The following is a 15,613-nucleotide window of genomic DNA, read 5'->3' on the forward strand; positions in this document are numbered from 1 at the left end:
TGTACGCAAAGTCAGCTACTGCCCTGAGTGTGTGTCCTGCCTCTCTCTCTCTCTCTCTCTCTCTCTCTCTCTCTCTCTCTCTCTCTCTCTCTCTCTCTCTCTGTCTCTCTTCCCCTCTGTTTCTGTCTCTCTCTGTTTATCTCTGTCTCTGTTTCTCTGTTTCTGTCTCTCTCTGTCTCACTCTCTCTGCCTCTCTCTGTCTGTTTCTCTATGACTCTGTTCCCTTTCTGTTTCTCTGTGTCTCTCTCTGTCTCTTATGTTTCCTTTCTGAAACAACCAGAGATGCATGCAGAAGCTTCCCTCCACTGTGGCTCCCTTCAATCCTGAGACTGATAGAAAAGGATGTACTCAGACTCCGAGTTCTTGGAGATATCAGATGTCAATTTGTAAAGTTCTTCAATAGCTTGTGCATCTATTTATCTACAATATCCTCAAATAACAACCAAAAATCGTGACTCTTAACTATTATAATATAATGAATGGCCTCGATTGGGACCAGTTCCACAGTGAACCACAACAAAAACAGGTTATACACTCTGTCAGGGTTGGCTGGTTCTCCTGAAGTGTTAAACAGATGGTGATCTAAGGGAAACAACACCCGGTAAGAAAACTTTGTGTATTGATGAAGCTAATCCATATAATTAAATCTCCTCAGGGTAGAGCCAAAATCATGTGTAGTTTCTTAACTTTCATCATTGACTAATCCAAGATAGTGCTATTGGTTGGGAACTGTTCTGGACCAATCTCTTTCTCTAATGCTGAGGCATTGGTGCCCATGGTACAGATGGAGGTGAATTTGGAGACCGTCTTTAGTATGTCCATCTGCCCCGGGCCATCTTCCAGAGAGTTAAGGCAGGCAGGGGTTGCAGGGAGCCAGGCTGCTGCTTGCTCTTCAGCCCATGTCCTCACACGAAGCTGCTGCGGACCCAGGCTTCAGATTTTATATTTTGAATTTTGTATTTTATTATAGATTATATATTAATTACATGTTACATATCACATATAACATGCCACATATTTATTAAAGTTATAAATTATATATTATATGCTATATATTATATTTTACTTAGTACATATTATATCTATCATATCTATCATATATCATGTTTCATATATCATTTATCATGCATTATTTATTACATATTATATATTATATATGTGACATATATATGTATATATATATATATGGGGTGTCAAATATTATATAAAGTTGCAAATGAAGTTAGATGAGGTAACAGTTATTGTATACATTAACAAATGAAAAAGATATGTTACACATCATCTGTATGCATTTTAATAATTAACTATTCAATCCACTTCCATCCTCATCAGTAGCAGCTGGGACTACTACAAGGGACTTTTAAGGGCTAACCTGATGCCATTACCTCAACTGTTCAGGGACATTACACCCCCTGCCAGGATTTCAGCATCTCCCTCCTATGTCACTCTCACACCTCTATTTAATTCTTCCCCATCTGCCCATGATCATGATGACTTGGGAGCATCCAGAATATACAGACCATGAAAGGTTGACTGGAGGAAGAGAACTCTCTGTAAAGCTACCAAGAAATGGTCATCCATGCTGGAGTGAGATTTGTCATTGCTGTGTCTCTTTGGGGTCACATCCTTCTGCAAGTACCCCTTCACTTATATTCTATAAGGTAGCCTAATAAAATCATTGTTAGACCACATAGGACTTCGGTGAAATCATCCCTTGGATACAATCGTTGGCTCTTTCTGTGGTCAATAGATATCTGTACTGTTGTCCTTGGAAAAGTTTACATAACTACCACCCTCTGACTCTCTACCCAGGACTATCTTCAGGTATGCTACTGTTATCATCTGCCACTGTCTCCAATTAAAAAAAAGCATTGCTACCCTGAATTTACTGATTATAATAGAAGAGCGCATTGTACATATCTTACCAAGGGTGAAAGAATAAATATTCTTGTGGAAGCAGCCAGAGCTCAATTACAGGTAGATTTATTTAAAGGGCTTCCCAAATGTTGGAGTGTTATATTCAGTTTCATATAATTTGATTCAATGCTTTATTTATTTCAAATTAGTTTTTAAAACAAGCACACTGTGTATGTATAAAAAGTAATAGTAAGAACAGAGGCAGTGAAAAATTAATAGATCAAAGAATGTTTCTTTATCTGAAAAACAACAGATATTTGAAGTGCAAATATGGTTTAGTATGTATTTAAAATCTTCTTTCTCTGTGTTTACATGATACCATTCTGGAGCATTTTCATGGATTCAGCTTGAGATTTAATAATAAAGAAAAAGAGACATCTATATAATTTAAAGCCTGTGGCCTTTTGTTTGGAGTCTCTGAGTTAGCATCTAGCTGGATTTCTCCAATTCATCTCTCCAGGTAGCTCTCAATGCCTGCTTCCAGCTCTGCCCTGACTTTCTTCTTGTTCCTTCTCCTCTTTTGATCTGTTTTGCCTGACCAAATTCAGCTACCAGCTCTTTTTTATTATTTTTTGACTATTTTTTAATTTACATTTTAAATGTTACCCTATCCCATCCCCCATCCCCCTCTTCTATGAGGGTGTTTCTCCATCCAACCATCCACGGGTTCCCACTTCCCTACCTTGACATTCCCCTACACTGAAGGTTCTAACCTTGGCAGGACCAAGGGCTTCTCCTCCCATTGTTGCCGAACAAGGTCATCCTGTGTTACATATGCAGCTGGATACTTGGGTCTGTCCATGTGTAATTTTGGATAGTGGTTTTGCCCCTAGGAGTTCTGGTTGGTTGGTATTGTTGTTCTTATGGGGCCGCAAACCCCTTTAGCTCCTTTAATCCTTGCTCCTTCAGTCCTTTCTCCAACTCTTCCAATGAGGACCCTGCTGGCTGCGAGCATTCACCTCTGCATTTTTCATGCTCTGAAAGAGCCTCTCAGGAGACAGCCATAGCTGTTTAGTACCTAAAATGGCACAGTCCCGTTTAGACCAATCAGCAGCAAGCATAATACCTGACCCTCCTCTTCAGCTTGCCCTTTGGCTAGAATGAAGGCTATGTGACCTCTCTCATGGAAGCTTGCTTTTTAACATGACAATCTCAGAGAATCATCTTTTGGAGAGGTAGGGAAAAGAAGCATTTACATATAGAAATCTGGTGATGGACTATTGAGAGGATAATACCAAATAATTTTTTATATTTTATGTTAAGCTTTATTATAAAAAATGTTTCAAATGTAATTTGTAATGAAATAATCTAGAAACTTGTCACTTACTTCCTAGACTTACTGAGAATGTCAGATTATTTCTTACAGTTTGACTGTATCATATCTGTTTATTGGTATGAATGCTTAACCACTGCCATCCACCGACAGGCCCTAAAAGACGTTCCATGGGCTTTCTCAACACATTGTGGTCCTTTGCATGTTTTCACCTCATTGAAGGTTTGGGTACCTTTGCTCTTCAATAATATTGCCATGCCATAGTCTTTTCTCATTGGCTTGTTACCTGACCTTAGGATGCAGAGAATCTCAGCCTCATGAGACATATTTGGTGGGTTTTCCTGGTATTCAAGCAGTGTATGACTTGTCATTAATTGTTAAACTATTTCATCAATAGAGCCATCTGTATAACCCTGTGGTTTTTCTCTATCTAAAGAAACTATTTAACAACTCAGTAACCATCATGTTTGCTCTTCTTTGACAGTCTAGTGTCTCTTGATTTAGTAGGTTACACATTCTAGGAAATCACCTATGTCTCTATTGCTAACAAATTACTTAATTTGTTGGCATGGGATTCTTCATAGAAGTTTCTTAGGGTGCTTCAGAGCTGTTGTATTAATTGTAATGCTTTGTTTGTAATTACCATTTTATTTGTTGAGTTTGTTTTGCGGCGTGTGTTAATTTAATAGCTTGTGGTTTGTTTAATTATCTTTTCAATAGCCAACTCTTTGTCTCATCATCCTTTCTCATTTTCCTTTTGTTTTTAATTTCATTGATTCTGCTCTAGCTTGTATTCATTTTTCTGCTATCTTTAAAAAGGAGGGGGGATATTCATAGGAGGGGATATGGAAGCAAAGTTTAGAGCAGTGACTTAAGGAATGGCCATTCAGAGCTTGACACACACATGTAGCATATATATATATATATATATATATATATATATATATATATATATATATATATATATACCCACCAAAACTAGATAAGGTTGATGAAGCTAAAAAATGCATGTGGAAAGGGACTGGATATAGATCTCTCCTGAGAGACACATCCAGAACATGTCCAATATAGAGGTCAGTGCTAGCAGCAAACCACCGAATTGAGAACAGGACCCACTTGGGAGTTAGAGGAAGTATTGAAAGAGTTGAAGGAGCTTGCAACCCCATAAAAACAACAATACCAACCAACCAGAGCTTCCAGGGACTAAACCACTACTGAAAGACTATACATGAACTGACCCAGGGCTCCAACTGCATATGTAGCAGAGAATAGGCTTGTTGGGGTACCAGTGGAAGGGAAAGCCCTTGGTCTTGCCAAGGTTGGACCCCCAGTGCAGTGCAGGGGAATATGGGGGAGGGAAAGAAGGAGGATATATAGGGGTACTACCTGTTTAGGGGAGGGGCAGGGGAGGGAATGGGGACTTATGGACAGGAAACCGGGAAGGGGAAAAACCTTTGAAATGTAAGTAAAGAAATATATAAAAAAACATTTTTAAAAAAAGTAACTTTCCCTCTATTTTCTAGTTCTTTGCATTCTGAAATAACGTTGCTTAGCTTGTGACTTTTTTCCTTTGTTTTATTGTCCATATTTATTGGCCTGAATTTTATTATTAGAACCAGTTTCTTCTACATATTAGAAGTTAGAATAACATATACTACATACATATATATATACATATATATAATACACACATACATCTATAATTTCTTCTTTGAAGCCTTGTTGAATAATAGTGTTCTGTTTAATTTTGTTTTTATTCCTCCAGTGATTAATTAATTCTCAAATATTATACTATTTTTGCTGAAAAAGACACATTACTTGAGTATAATCTTGAATTCACTGACACTTTGTACTCCAGTGTTCCATAAGTCTTGAGAAGAACTTGTCTCCAGTGGTTACTGCACTCAATGCTTTTATCCGCTTGCAGGGGCCTACAAGCTTGTGGTGTTCTGCAATCTCCTTGATGATTTTCAGTGTAGACACTCCTCGATCCCTACAATCAAATAGCTTTGCCTTATTTTAAAACTCTCTCATGATTATCATTTTTGCTTTCCAGGGGACAAATATGACTGACCCTGCCAGAGAACTCTCTTTTGTTTGCTCCTAATTAGCACAGACCCATTTTTCCTCTATGTTTTGAAATTTAAAGAAATTGTTATGAAGAATGAATTTGACATATGGCTTTTCTACTCTAGTCAAAAATGAAAGGGGTATACGGACACGGATCACAGTCCTCTCTTAAGTAAGCTCTACCCTTTTGAAGGTGTGGATAGACATAGGAAGAAGATATGAATAAAAGGGAGAAGATGCTGAAACCTGTTCATTCTTCTTAAGGAGTGCATTCTACTTACCCAGTATTTGAAGCTCTGTAGTTCAGTAGACGTATAATGTCCATACTGCACGCTACTCATAAACAGAAAATCTCAGAGCTAGAAAATACAGGCACTACTTTTAAGTTAAAAAGTGCTGTGTTCAGTCAGGAACCCACTTGTCTCATCCATAAAGCAAGAATATGAGTTGGATAAAATTCTCAAATTCTCGTACCTAGAATTTAATGATCCTATCATCTTGCATAAAGTCGTATTTTTTTTTAATTTTACAAAATGAAAAGGATTGTTCTGGTGTCTTCCTTCAATGATGGTGAAAATATGCTCCTCAATGATATTGAGAGCTATTGAAATGCAAAGTAGTTGCAGGTAGGTTTATATAATGTTTAATACTCTCTGTTACCTTTTATAAAACTACCACAATATCTGAGCATTGGTTGTATTGCCTAGTGTACATATATGTGTTATTAAAAAAAAGAACAAAGTCTCTAAATATGTGTTTCCTAGAACAGCTGTAAAGTATTTGTTTATTTCTCTGGGCAAAAGTACTGAGAAAAATAGAAATTAAATCCCACTGCTAATTTAAAATATTCATTTGTTGTAAATTTTCTCTTTTTTCCTAATCTTCCACTGAATCCTTTGGGCATTTCTAATCCTAGGTTCAAATTACCCCACTGCCAATAGCCTGACTTTGTGTTAAATCTCACAGATCTCCTTTTGTACTTATATCTCTCTGCAACAATTGCTTAATGCCATCAATGACCCTAAGCTCCTCTGACTAGAGCAATAAGACAAACAGGCTCAAAAAAATCAGGTAAATCCTGAATTTCAGAAGTTAAACTGCTTATTGATATGTTCAGTTGTTTTGGCCTAACAATGTTGTTTTACAGTTGTGTGTGTTTATGTTTGTTTGTGTTCTAGTTGCACTGGCAGATCACGTGTTATAATATTTTTATAGCGTTTGTGGATCAAAGCTCCTTTTAGAAAATAATCTTTAAGTTAAGTGATACTTTGCTTTATATGATGTAAAAAACAAAGAAACATGTAGAAGCTCCTTTGGTCTAATGTGATTCCTCTCCATCTGATCATTTTCAGAGCTCTGGGCATAGTTCACTTTTCTGTTACATTAAAAAGTCATCAAACAACAAGAACATAATTGTTAGTTCATACATTGCTTAATCCTTTGTGGAGCTTTAAGGAACACAGAGAGATCTTGTTCAGTGGTGTATATCTAGCAGCAGGGGCAGTCTACAAGATGAATTAGATTCTACATTTATTAATAAAAATAAAGAGAAAAGAAAGAAAGAAAAAGAAGCTTATGCTTATCTCATGGTTATGATTGTGTTTCATATTCAATTTACAGTTTATGTTGAATCTATGTATGCAAATAAATAAATAAATAACAGTAATCGATAGGACATTATCTGCTCCTGTTATGAGTGTCCCATATATGGTAGCAATATAACTATAGAGCTGTTGCAGAGTTTACACATGGAAGAGAAATAAAACTATACATGTTTTCCTGTAAAACAACTAAAATATTGATTTATCAGGATGTTGAATTTTAGAAATCATAATATCCAGGAAATGTTCAAGTTACTGCCACTTTTTATCAGTACTAGTGTCAAGCTGCCATAGGTAACAAACATTCCTGGGTAAAAAGAAAATGAGCTGTATAAAGAACGGCTTTTCTTTTTACACTGTCTTCAAAGTACATACTTCTATGGTGATTATGGAAATATTCTTTCAAACATGTATCTTTGTATGTCCACAGCTTGACTTGGGTCCAACTTTTCTGTATGCTTGGGTCAGCAGCAAAGTAATTTGTCCATTTGCATGAGATAAATTCTGGAAAATGGTGCTGCATAGAAATCAGTCATTATTACTCAATAATATCAATAATGATGGTAGCTCAGAGCCAGAGAGGTGTGAAGAAATGCTTTGTTGACATCACTGGGTCAGTGCATTTCTGTATGCGAGTTTAATTTTAATGTATTAGTAAGACTCAAATATAAATAAACAGAGATGGGCCTCAGTCACAACAACAAAATATGTAAGACAGAAAGTTAATAAACATGGTGTTCTGAATGATTGTCAAGGAGTTTTCTAGCACTAGCTGACAACCATAATTTGAGGTTCTTTTGAGGCTCAGAATACAGAAGGATGGATATTTACCAGCCTTTAGCATGAATGTTCAGTTTCAAATTACTAGGTACATACTCTTTGGTATGGGAAATATCACAGAGTAAGAAATACACAGAGTAAGAAATGTTACTGATTCTGACTCACAAGCATATGACCCAAGTATTGAAGTCATAAGTCTGAAACACTTAAAATCACATTCCACATTTCATTTGGTTAGGGTAGTATATGTCTAAAGTCATAGCTACTAATGATGCTGACACACAAAGATGGATTGTGCCAAAGGTCTTGAGGCCAGAATCGAAAGCATAGATAGTGTCTGAAAACAAAATAAAGAATAACATTTGAAAGGAAACTATGAACACCAATTTCATTGTGATCTATATCGAGGTTTGCATCTCAGAATAAAGATGGTTTGCTACACCTTCTGAGAGAGCTCATGGCTGGTGGTCATAAGTTGTTAAGTGCCACACAAGTTTATTCTGATTTCAATATAATTGTCTTGTCCAAAATCATGTTCCTAATCACAGGGTCCTTGTATCCAATTATTGATGGATGAGGAAAGGAAATAATTGCACTTCTTAATTCAGTATTTGGAAAAAATGCATGATTGGTGAACTGTTGAGACTTCCCACTGAATTCTTCTAAAGTATACTGTATGTCTGCTTTTCCCAAAAGGAACACTATTTGTTCTGGTTTCTTTTTAATTCTTTCTCTAAATGTTATTTCTGAAAATATTTTGGTCTATATTTCACTGAACAATATTTGCTTTTAGAGTGTATTTGCCAATCATTTTACTAAAGCAGATTTTTATAGGACTTAGCTCATGATAGGGAAATTTAAAACATCAAACCTAGAGAAAAATGGGGCTCTACCATAGTCTAACTGGGATGAAGAGGTCATTAATACACTATCTTTATGAATTAACATTGACTTTGAGGTACATCTTAACATGCCATTGTTACTGTATGGAAACATATAGGTTCATAAAAATCTTCAAATAATCCACTGGACTGAACAGATATCTACATATTTCAGTCTGATGTTTTCTCCTATAAACTTCGGAAAAACTAAAGTCATTGTTGAGCCTGACTCATGGAAGCATGCCATATGAACATTTTTTTTGTTAGTTCTCTTTTGGTGTATTCAACTGCTCCTGTAGTTTATTTTATGTGATTTGTAATTGATTTATTTAAAATGTGTTGAAACAGTGCCTAGGCTTTTGAAGGTAATAATATCTCATCATTATTGGTTTCTTTGGAAACAGATCATTGTTTGCTAAAGGATTGGGATCAATATCAAACCCCCCTCAAATTTTTCACATGATTTTCTTTTAATAGCTTATTTATTTTCCCTAAACAAGACAGCTATCATTTACCAGACACGTCTGTTCTTGCCTATGAAGATCTGTTATTATACAAAATTGTAAGTGGTAAATTTAACTCATAAACATAAACTACAAACATAAATGAAAATCATTGAGTATACCTTCTAGTGACAGAGCATCAAAGAAAATATGAACTTGAGTCACATCTTGTCACTGACTGGATGCCATGGGTTGCTGTCATGGGCCTTGTTTTAACTCTGGCTCATAGACCTTATTCTGCCAGACTTCCTAGAACAACTTGCTAGCAAATTTTGTTGTGAGGATTATTCATCTTTAAATATTGTTTAATTATTTGTAGAAAAATGTTGCATTAGTTGTCCATGGTGCTGAAACATTTTCAACTTTTAGATTTTATTAGGCAGCAAATTAAGTATGTCCATCTACTGAGTTTCTTCTATATGTGACTTAACTGAATCACTCTGTGTAATCTTCTTAAGGCTCTTCAGAGTTAACAATTCACCTTTCACAGATGAAGTCCAAAGGTAAAGAGAGGAAGCAGACAATTTATTCAAGATAAAGCCTTTCTATAATTTTGAGCCAAAGTTTGAAAACAGTCAACCATAAGCAGTATGGTGTACACAACAGATATATACCAGCATTAAGCCACAAATTTATCCAAATGTACAGGTGCTTTATTATCACTGTGTTCATCTTCACAAACCTGAATCTTACATGGGTGCTTAAGCCACCTTGGTCTATGAAGTTTGTAGAAATTGTTTTCTCTGATCACATAGGAATTATAACATTAACAAATTTTGATTCACCTTTTATTATTGAAATATGTATGCTGGACTCATGTCAGACTGCTTTCTTATAAACAATAACTGCAGAGCCATGCATTTTATTCATTTATTTAAGAAATTCCAATAGCTTTACAAATGTTTTATAAATAGAGGATCTCTCCATGCCTTAATAATGCAATCTATGTCTCAAGAACATAGCAGAGAGTTGAAGCTCATCAGTTCAGCTGACATACTCAGTACCACAAATAACAATAAGAAAAAGGAGACAAAACATTTGATAAATCTCAGCTCTTTTCTACACCATTGGTGTATGTATAAATGGAAGAACTCAGAAGGGACAGTCAAAAGGAATGAGGAAAGGAAGACAGATTGGAAAGGTGCTAGGGGAAGCACTGTTGTGCAGCACACCTGGAGCTAAAGCCTCAGCAGGTACGCTCTTTTGCCTGTTGTCCTTGTAAAATCCTCCCCATTTGAGGAAGAAAACACAGCTTTTGTGTCCACACAGGAAACTATCTCTGAGCAGTTGCTGTGCCATGGACCAGGTAGTAACTTGGGTAAAGCAGCTTTCTTCTCACAGACAATTCTCTTTGAAGGGAACATGGGTGACACATGTGCAATTGATATTTTCAGCAGAGATGGAGAAAATGCAGTCTTTGAAGAGGAATTCAGAGAAAAGCACCTAAGGGTCTTTTGCACCTAGGAATTCAGTAGGCATAACTGTATCTGATAGTTTACTTGCAGACACATTCTTTCTTCATTAATTCACTCTCTCTAATGTCAGAAGTCAACTCTCATTGCTTTCAGTTATATATTTGCTCAAGATTATACAAGTGTCATCATAGGAACTAAATCATAATTACACACTCTTTATACTTTAATATATTTAATAAATTTACATTTAAGGATATTCCTCTAAAATTTCGTATCTCCAAGATGAGCAGGTTCAATTAAATTGAGACAGAAATGTGTTAAATGATTTCTGGTGTATAGAATTGAGCCTTCAGGGATGTTTCATTTTCATATCTATTTCCTCACAAGAAATTGCTTATATCACACCTCTCACTTGAAAAGTATGAACACTGTCAATCAATGTAAATAAGGCTATAAAGTATTTTTAATCCCAGTAATAGTCACTTGCTTAAAGTATGAGAAGTCCTGCATTACATTCTCAGCATTGCACATAAATAAGTAAATTGAGTTGCAACAGGAAAAGCTTTGAACTTTTTTCCTGGTGCCTGGCACTCAGGATCCCTTCACTTTTGAGAAGAGAAGAGAAAGGAAGGGGAATCACATGTAGAAACTAAAATCTTTCTTCTCTACCATACAGAGAATCTAATTGTTGGTTCTGAACAACCCTAGTTCTTACTGAAGTGTAAGAGCTATTAAAAGGCTTGGCCTGGTAGTAAGTAGGTGTTATGGAGTTCCTGTGAAGGACCCTAAAGGCTTTCTCCAGCTTTATGCCCACCACTTCAGGTCAAGATTAGGCCAAGTATCAGCTTCCGACCTCGGGTCAAGCTTAGGCCAAGTTCCATTCTCCATCCACAGTTCTCAGGTGGAGCAGAGGCATTCTTGTAAAACTGCAGAATGTACTGACTGATAGTCACCCGACCCTCTGGCCCCAGATAGAGTTCAAATGCATATGCTTTCTAGACAATAGATTCAAAGGTCAATATGTTTATCCAGTAAGTTTTAACTATAACCTGCTAATGTAACCTGTACCCCTAAAAAGTATAAAAACTGCTTGTTATAACCATTGGGAGTCACCTTCTAGTCACACACCATGAGAGGCTAATTGTAGGTCGACCATGACGTGCCAGAAAATAAATTTAGTTAGTAAACTCTTTAGTTTGCATTGAACTCTGTTCTCGTGTCTCACTTGGGGGGTCTCCCAGTAGTTAAGACTCACTTTGATCCTTATAATTCTAGATAACTCCATCAAGCTTCATTGTGACCTTAAGAAACTTCTTTCCTTGATGAAAATATTTTGATATCTGTACTTAAAGGTGGACAATATTCTCTAAATGGAAACTGAGACTGGAGAAAGGAGTGTACTAATTAGGGAACTTTACCGTTGTCTTTTGGTTGAACTCAGCCCACATTAAAACTAGCAAAGGCAGAAAATAATAACAGCTTCATGGTTCTAACATTGTGTTAAGATGCTCTCTTACGAATCCCTGCATTCTTTACACTGCCTAAATGATGTTTTTCCACATAGTTCTCAATTAGACAGACAGGCATCTGACGGCACAATTAGAATAGTGGAGGCTTATACCCATCATTCTGTACCAGCTTACTGGAGTCAAGGATAACCTTGGATATCACCTACACCCTTGTGGTTAAGTTTTATATCTACTATAATTGTGGTTCTCAGTTTTATTTGCTACATACTTGGAGGACTTCAGTATGCTGTGAGAGCAGGTTTTATTATCCAATTATACTTTTGTGCAATTGTACCAAAAAAAGTTGTGTAATCCATTTCTTTCAAAGAGGTACATTCTCTATTTGAATCTGATTGATATTTCCAGTGAATGGCTGAGATCCCAGCATAAATCTGTACAGTTGTTTAGTAAGCAGTCTTATTTACTAGAAAGCATGTAAGCAGAGTACAGTGGATGTGAGCTTGAGAAATATTATTAAACAGAAGGAAAAGAGACTTAAACTAAATAGATACTTAAATGTTACTTGGATTTTATGGTGCTTTTCATAATTGCGAGCTGAGATACGGAAGTACAATAGAGGAATACATGCCTCAGATATTTCCAATGAGACAGTGCTCACATGCAAGATAAATGTTTACATCCATAGCTTCAAAACAGAAAGTAAGAAAGTGTGGAGAGAAGTATAGAAACTATGAGAAATACGTTTTAAGATTGGCTGAAAGTGAGTATCCACATTATTCTTCACATATAGATATACCACATTCTATAGCTTCTGGAAAGAAAATATGACAGTGTTAATGCCCATCACTTTGGAATGGCACAAAATCCATAAAAAATGATAAAATGGAAGTTAACATATGGTCTGGAAGGGCAAACAGCCTAATGGGATATCTGGGATTGCTTTGGGTGTTGACTTTTATTCATGGTTTCTTAGAATTTATAGTAGGCTCTGCGTAAGCTTATATTGTGAGCAACATAGTACACAGGCTGGTCAGCCAGGCTTGAGGGACATGTTTGCTTTTGAGCAATCACATTAATTCACCTGTCTTCTTGCCACATACTAGTGATGTTGTAGTGTTTCTACAAAGAGGAAAGTGAGTGTGTTCTTACACTCCCAGCCAGAACAGAAAGTCAAGAAACAAAGACCAGATGTAGACCAAGAATGACCATGATCTCAACTAGAAATCTAGATATACTATGCTCTCGTCCACGTTGTTCAATCTACAAGTGTTGTGAAACATCAAGCATTGATTAATAGTTCAGTCATTTCTGATTCATGAAGTGCATTTGAACAACAAGTATTTGGTAATTTTTTCTCAGCATTGTTGACCTTACATGTATTTGGATATGAAATGGTGACTTTGGGTTCTGCATGACGTGATGAGAACATTTTGCTGTTTGATGAGATATCAATTTGTCTGTGTGAAGGAGGGTCATCATATATTGTCCTGTGACTCTCTAGAAGCAACATCCATGTTAAAAGTTAAACTTCCGGGTTTTTCGGGTGGGGCAGGGTAAGGAATGACTGGTAGGTGAGAAAAGGAAATGTCTGTGAAAATGAATAAAGGGCATCTAGTGCTACTCAGCAGTGTTCCTACATCATTGCCTCTTCATTACTGTGTCTCATCTTCAAGAGTTCTAGAAGTCTACACCGTTATAACATGAAAACGTTCAGAGACCAGGAAATACTATTTGGATATCTTTCACTGAAAATGAAACATAAATTTGGGAAAGTATAAAAGGTGGTTTGTAACTTGCTATTATACTTCCAGTATTTGAGACATGATATGCTTGGATAGCATAAAACTACACACAAAGAGAAATGATCATAGATAGTGAATTGATTATTGTATTTAAATAATGCTAATTTTTCTATCAAGTGGACAGGTTGAATGAAACAAATTAATTTGCTTCTTGAAAAAGTAATAATGAGAAAAAATAAGAGAAAATGAGATTAACCACATTAAAAAATAAACCATCTCAGATCAGCTCCCTTTCAGTCAACTGTTGATTTATACTGGTAGTTGAAATGAGCACAAATGCAGGTGCAAATACTGTTTCCTGTTAGCTGTGCAATTCTGGGCAAACCTCTGGATTCCTGAGCTAAGATTTTATATGTACCCACTGGAGAAAAAAAAATCCCTGCCTCTAATTATCCTCGAGGAGATTCAATGAATTCTCTTTAAGAATTCACTGAGCAAATATTGAAACAATGTGTAGAATTTAGGACTTCCTGCCGAAGGGCATCCCTTGGTTAACAAATAGACCACCCTCTGTCAGGCTGGGCTGCTTCTTTACCTCATAGCTGGGCTACCTGAGCACCGATGACAAACTGCCAGGAGACAGGACACTATCCATAAAGTTCATTCTCAGTCTGTGTTTCCCAAACGGAGAGCAGCCCAGATGGAATATGGCAAAGGCTTACCAAAGGCTCCATTTTAGTCAACTGTTGATTTGTGCTGCCGTTGACATGAGCACAAAGCCAGGTGCAGGCTTTGGCTCCTGTTAGCTGTGTATTGGAAAGAGTGGTGCCTAAATCTCCCAGAGGAGTGGGTTGCTGTTGTTCACAGTCTCCTCTGTACCCAGCTGCTGCTGGGGTGTTGCTGTGAGTTGGGAAGAGGAGCCTACAGTCTGTACTTTCCACAGGGTGTCTATCCACCAAACTGGATGGGGAAGGCTGAGCTGAGGAGGTACAGGCAGGGGTGGGGTTCCCGGATAGGGTTGGAGTGATTGCTGAGAGTACAGAAGGCCTTCTTAAGGAAGGTGTCTGGTCACCAATGTGGTGATCCTTGATGAAAAGGCTGTCTTTTATTATCCAAATTGTTTAATTTAATTGTGTATGTGAATGCATACACCTTACTCAGGGTGAACCAGGGATGAAATATCTTTTGTGGGAAGGAATACCCATTGGCTGAAAAATCAGAGCCTCTCTAGATATCTCATTATCATGAGAACTCCATGGTATTTTTTTTTTACCATGGGTGAGTATTGGACATGATCCTCTCAGTGGGTAACATGGTTATGTGTTTCAGATCAGGTAGTTTAACAGAGAGCTGGCTCCAGTCCTACCATTCTCAATTCTGAGATTTCCCAGGGTCTGAGCCTGCTCTACCCTATAGTTCTTCCATCTGGTGGCATGGTCCACACCCAGCGTTAAGTTTTCTGACTCACCACCCACCATTGACTCAAATTTGTGTTTTTCAACTACTTTTCAAAAGGGGGCCTGCTGTGAAGTTGGAATGCATTATTTTCTTTTAAAAAGCTTTCTTTCTTCTTGCATGAATCAAAAGTTAAAAGCCCTTCAATAAAATGTAGAAAATGTTAAAACTTAGTGCCTGGATGCTGTGCTTACCTCCCGAGTTCCATGCTAGAACCCCCATTTATTCATTTCTGTATCTACTATGCTGTGTCCAAAAAACACTGTTTCTTTAATTCATGTTCTGCTTCTGGCTTTTTATTCATTTTTCCTTGAAGTATTCTGATCTATAGCAGGTCAGGGGGAGTTCCATTAGGGGTTGAGCTTTCCATAGTCTTCTGTGGTCTGCCTCCTTTCAGTACCATCTGGGCAGAGTCCTGAACCAGTGAGTTCCTCCGTCAGATTCTTCCCTCTGGAGCATCAGATGTAACTGTACATCAGGCTGGAAGGACTTGCAAAGCTTCTGTAA

Source organism: Rattus norvegicus, chromosome 1 (genome assembly GCF_021556685.1).
Source record: "Rattus norvegicus strain SHRSP/BbbUtx chromosome 1, alternate assembly SHRSP_T2T, whole genome shotgun sequence".
In the NCBI taxonomy this organism is placed as follows: Eukaryota; Metazoa; Chordata; class Mammalia; order Rodentia; family Muridae; genus Rattus; species Rattus norvegicus.